This window comes from Solanum lycopersicum, chromosome 1 (genome assembly GCF_036512215.1).
Source record: "Solanum lycopersicum chromosome 1, SLM_r2.1".
Taxonomy (NCBI): Eukaryota; Viridiplantae; Streptophyta; class Magnoliopsida; order Solanales; family Solanaceae; genus Solanum; species Solanum lycopersicum.
Window position 1 is genome coordinate 10,300,077 of NC_090800.1, and position 6,331 is coordinate 10,306,407.

At 33.6% G+C, this 6,331-nt stretch overlaps 1 pseudogene; it reads right to left on the reverse strand.

Annotated features, from left to right (window-relative positions):
* Window positions 1–486: 486 nt before the first annotated feature.
* LOC101249674 (endoribonuclease Dicer homolog 2-like) lies at window positions 487–1,196 on the reverse strand (annotated as a pseudogene).
* Between the last annotated feature and the right edge of the window lie 5,135 nt (window positions 1,197–6,331).

Here is a 6,331-nt window from a genome sequence, read left to right on the forward strand (position 1 = left end):
AAAAAAATGAATATTCATTGATCAAATCATTCATTCTATAGTCTGATAGATCTTTTATAGAAATTAATTTATAAGACGAGAATAAAGATAGATTAAGAGCCTTTGGGATCATCACTTACCTTCTATGTAGTATAAAGCTTGGAGATGCATACACAAGAATAGGCCTTATGTTTAAAAATATATTTAGTATCTTTTTCAAAGCTAGAATCAACACAGATTGCACCAATAAAGGACCTACAACATCCCCAACCACAATTGGAAAAGTAGTTGCACTCTCCCATCCAAACGTAGACACAATATCCAATTTCTCAAAATTCTCAACTGTATAACATATCTGCCTTTACAGATCTGGCGAGGCATGAAGAATGTGCTCATGCAGGCTAGCCTTAACTGCAGATTGAGTATATCATTCATTATTTACAAAAGTAGACTAATTAGTGTTGTAACAAGACTCGAATATTTGAAATACAGATATGTTGTAACAACCTAATATAGCATTACATCTCCAAGAAAATTCAAGTGCTAATAGCATCGTGGAATCTCATGTAGAACGTAAGATCCGTGAATTATCGTTTTTAACAAGCAGCGAAGGGTCGTGAAACTTGTAGTGTAGAAGTGATTTATAAGTACCGTACATTGACTAGATTCTTAGCATTCATGATGAAGTGCCTTAAGATAGGTGCATAAATAAAATCAATGTCCATCCCGATCCATTTCATAAATGATAAAGTTGCTACGTTGCCTGTTCGAGCTGAGGTAGGCACCTGTTAGGGTCTCAACCACATCAGCTACTATCTTGTTTCTAATCTCCTATACTTTACCCTACAACACATTTCTACTGAAGGCATCAAGAAATTTTTGTCAAGTTGTAAACTTGAAGATTTTCACTAGGAATTGTCCACACTTTGACATAGAATGGTTCATTACGGATAAACCTCAAAATTTTATGAGCACATCAAAGCTTGAACAATGCAACATTAGAAATGATTTTATTTTTCTTATTGTTGAGAAGACCCTCATGATAATTTTCATAAGTCTTAAACGATTGCATAATTAATAGTATATCTGAGAAAAGATTTGCCAAGCTTCTAAAGTGATTTCAAATGAAAATTCTGGAGACATTTCTTTGTTGTCATTACTTCCAAAATCTTAGCGGTTGGGATAACAAGTTTTACTTTGTGGTGATTCAAAAGCATTCTTTTAAAGTTTATTCGGCATGGATGCTTGCCCTATATGGTCTACAGGTTCTATCACGGTAGATATTTATTGTTGACCTCAAGAATCTTATGAATTCTAGGTATACACATATGGTAGTGAATCCCCAAACTCCGCTGAACAGATTCACTGCTATATGTATATACCTTAGAATTCATAAGATTCTCGAGGTCAAGAATATTTTTCCAATAACTATATGACGTGCTTGAACCTTTATAATTTATTGGGGAAGCACTCATGCCGAATAAACTTGAAAAGAATGCTTTCGAATCATTCCAAACTAAAACTTTGTATCCCAACTGGTATGATTTTAGAAGGAATGACAACAAAGAAATGCCTCCAGAAGTTTCATTCGGAATCACTTAGGAAACTTGGAGACTCTTTTCTCAAAAATGATGTCAGTATACAACTATTTAAGAATTATGAAAGTCATCACGAGGGTTTACTCAGAATTAAGAAAATAAAATTGTTTCCAATGTTACACTTTGCAACTTTGGATGCGCTTGTAAATATGAAATTTATGCATAGTGAATCATTTGATCTTCTAACGTGAATCATTCCTGACGGTAATTCCCAAGTTCTTCTAGTAAGAGTTCCCTTTGACTTCGATAAAATGTATAGTAGGCTAAGGCAAACGATTAGAAATAATAAGAAGTAGTTAATGTGGTTGAGGAACTAAAAGGTGCCTACCTCAGCTCGTGTAGGGAAGTAGCGACTTTACCATTTATTAATTGGATTGGGTTGCACATTGATTTTTTTGATTCTCAGAAACTAGTTAATGTCTGGTACTTTGAAACATGCTACTCACAAGTTCCATTATCTTTCATTGCTTGTTGAAACTCTTACTCACAGATCATATTCCACAATGATATGAACGCTAGGAATTCTAGGAGATACAGTGCTAGATTATGTTGGTGCAACACATATCTATTTCAAATATTAAAACTGACTCCATGACTAATTAGTGATTTGCGGTAAGCTCATGTAAACAAAGAATAATATGCTCAATCTGCACTTAAGGCTGGCATGCACAAGCACCTTTCTTCATGCTTCACAAAATTCGCAAAGACAGAGATGTTGTACTATTGAGGAATTTTGATAAATTGGATCATGTGTCCACGTTCGGATGGGAATCTAAAACGTGCAAGGAGATGTTGTTGGATCCTCTGTTGGTGCGATCCCTTAAGACCTTTCCTGGAACCGTTGATTACACCTCAAACAATAAACTCCAACCATTAAATGAGCTAAGTGAACTATGTGCCCAGAAAGGCTATTCAAAAAGTAATCAGTTTCTTCATGAGACAGAGACTCGAGATTTGTAGACTTCAAAATTGTGTGGGACCCTACCAGATGAGTCCAACTTTATTTAGAATTCTTGAAGACTAATCCTAACTCACACTAGATAAAGGGTACTATATCCCTTAGAGAGGGATCACAAAAATTTCATAAATTCATATAACATTTACAAAGAGATCAAGATGTGGGCGGACTCTTTCTGACCATAAATACTTCATGAAAGTCCACAAATCCTCTTAACATAAGATCAAACAACATCCATTTTAGGTGCAAATTATCCTACAGAATAATCAAGAAATGGACAAATTGTACTCAAACCATTAATTAGTAAAATATTCTTCTTTCTACATATTTATTTCTTAGTTGGGGTTTAATTTCAATAAATAAAATTTGTTTCAAAGAAATTGTCTCCTAGAACCCTAACTAAAATTTATAATTTATATGGGGTTTTATTAGTTTGATCCGAGTTGAAGAATTGGTCAGAATCCATTCAACATTTTAGAAAGAACTGAATGTTCATTGATCAAATCCTTCACTGAATAGTCAAATAGATCATTTGACGAAATTAATTAACCAGAAGAGTGTAAAGATAGATCAAGTGTCTTTAGGGTCATTTCATACCTTCTAAGTAGTATTTATCGCCAAATAGATTAATATACACACACAAGGTTTACTGAAGTTTAACTTTAAATTGTTTCTTGTGAGTTGTCATTAGATGTTACAAAATGTGGAGTTGGTGGAGTCCGACAGAGTAGATTACACTACTTTTCACATGTGGGGCCTATCTAGGAAGTGGTGGCAGTTTGATGTCGATACTATAACAACATGTTCATTCCCTGTAACTTCTGTTTATTAACTTGACTTAAGATGGTATTTCAGATCGATTTTTGGAAAGATTTCATGCCTTGTCTCACCATGCTTTGGTAATTTTACTAGATGAGACTAATAATTTTTCAATTCATGAGAAGTTTGACTTATTATATCCGTTAAAGCAGCTTATCAACCAGCCTTGTCTGGAGCTTCTTTTCAAAGAGCAGTCAAGGTGGTCATGGAGCTTATGCGCCGCATGGAATTTAAGGATTTAGCATACAAGAAGTCTTGCCGTTGTTGTTATTTTAGTATTACCTCATCTAGAGGGGGATCCTTAAGGAGGGGTATTCATCCTCCGTTCAGTATAAATATTCATGCAGTTATTTAAGTGTCTGAGGGAGGTAATATTGGACAAAGTTTCTACAACTTGGGTCATGACTTATCAGGGTTGCTCTTACAGGTTTTTTGGTTACGGTGACCATTCAAAGTATTTGGATTTTTGTTAGTACATGGTGGATCCTAGTCCTACTATGAGTGTGGTGAGTCAGGAAAAATCAATAGATATTCCTCCATACTTAGAGCAGGAGGCCGACATCAATAATGTTTTAATAATCTTTTGTAAAGTTGTTGATTCATTTCTCTTTTTATAAAATAAAGTTTGGAAAGTTCATTCTTTAAAACTGAGTAAAATATTCAAATTCAACTTGGAAAAAATGAATAATTTCATAGAAAAACACTAATATTATAAAAAGAAATGTTTTTTTTTAAAGAAAGTGAATATAATTTATATCATGACTTTTATGATAAAATAACAATGAACAAGAGAATGCATATTTCATTTTACCTCATTCGCCTTAAATGGTCTTGATTCATTCAGTTCATATTTGATCAAATTAATTTTTTTATGAATCTAACAACTACTCATTAATGAAAGGTAAGAAAAAAATTGGATCATAATTTACCAAGTGATTTAGATCCTCTAAAATAACACTCAAAACTTTTCTTTAAAAATGGAGATAGTTGAAGAAGATATGGTGTTGGCATGTTCAGCGCGCTCGTCATGGATTAGAAAATCAGTCATGATGGCTGCAAAATTCTCACATTCCATTACCAGTTAGAAGTTGATTATGTTTTATTTAAAGAACCTTCTATGAATGGCTCTTACACTAATACTGATCCTAGCAATGTTATAACTGTTGACGATGTTGTTAAAAAGAAGTTTGAAAAGGATAACAAAATTTGTAGGGGACATTTGCTAAATCATATGGCTAATGCTTTATTTTATTTATTTTTAAACTATAAATATGCCAAAGGAATATGGGATAGTTTGGAAAAGAAATATGATGTTGATGATGCAGGAAAGAAAAAATATATTGTCTGTCCGTTGATTAAATTCCAAATGGTTGATAATAAGCCAATAATGGAATAAGTTCACAAATGTGAGAACTTGACTGGTGATGTTCTCAACGAGGACATGAAGATATGTGAGATATTTCAGGCTAATGTTCTTCTTGAAAAATTTCTACCATCTTGGAGTGATTATAGAAATCAATTAAAACATAAGAAAAAGAATTAAACCCTTCGATAACTTATCAGTCACATGAGGACTGAAGAGGTGAACCATCTCAAAGATTAGATGGAGGAACTTTCTCTTAATTCTTCTAAAGCTAATCTTGTTGAATCTTCTGGTACTGTTGTGAAAGACAGGTTAAAAGGAAAACAAAAGAAAGTCTCGAAAAAGGAACTTATGAAGAATAAAAATCAATTCAACAAGCCGGAGAGTCACATTCATAAATTTAAGGGCTCTTGTTTTGTTTGTGGAAAACATGGTCACAGAGCTGCCAAATGCTATCAAAGAAAGGGGCAAGACTCAAAGAAGGAAAGACAAAGTGATGTCCAAGCCAATCTTGCTGAAGGCAATGAAGTGGTTGTTGTTGTTGTCGTTAAGGCAAATCTGCTGGCAAATAAAATTGGCTGGCTGCTAGACACATGAGCTTCAAGGCAATTCTGTGCTACTAAAGAGTTATTACATGACTTTGAGGAGTCTACTGATAGAGACTGTGTATATATGGGTGACTCCACTACTACTGTAGTAATGGGTAAAGGAAAAGTTTTGCTTAAATTAACTTCTGGAAAGACATTATCCTTGAACAATGTTTTGTATGTTCCCTCCCTCCGTATAAACTTAGTTTCTATAGCACTTCTCAACAAAGTAGGCCTTAAACTTTTTTTTTAAGTTGATAAAATAATTATTTCTCGCGGAGGAGGCTTTGTTGGGAAGGTATATCTTAGTGGAGGATTATTTGTATTAAACATTGTTCAAGAGATTGTCAATAATGCAAGCATTTCAAATTCTGCTTATATTGTTGACTCTATTAATTTGTGGCATGGTAGACTAGGTCATGTTAATATTGCTTCTATTAAAATGATCAGAAAAATGGAATTAATTCCTATGGTAAAAACTGATGATTTTTCTAAATGTCATATATGTGTAGAAGCAAAGCATGCCAAGAAACCTTTCAAACTTGTTATTAGTAGAAAGACTGAATAACTTGAACTAGTATTTTCAGATTCAGCAGAGGTGGAAAAAGGTATTACATTACTTTTGTTGATAACTTTTCTAGATACACTAAGGTATATCTTCTTAAGTCTAAAGATGAGGCTGAATGCATGTTTTGAAATTTAAATCAGAAGTGGAAAATCAATTAGACAGGAAAATCAAGAAGTTTCGATCCGACAAGGGTGGTGAATATGGTACTAAAACTCTAGAAGATTTTTGTGAGAAAAATGGTATTATACATGAAGTTAGTGCTCCATATACTCCCCAAAAAAATGGTTTAGCCGCAGGGAATAATAGAATCCTTAAAGAAATGATGAACTTTATGCTTTTGAGCTCTAGTGCATCTAACAATTTGTGGGGAGAAGCAGTCTTGTATGCATGTTATATTCTTAATAGAGTCCCGCATAAGAAGTTAGATAAGACCTCATATAAGTTGTCGAAAGGGTTTTC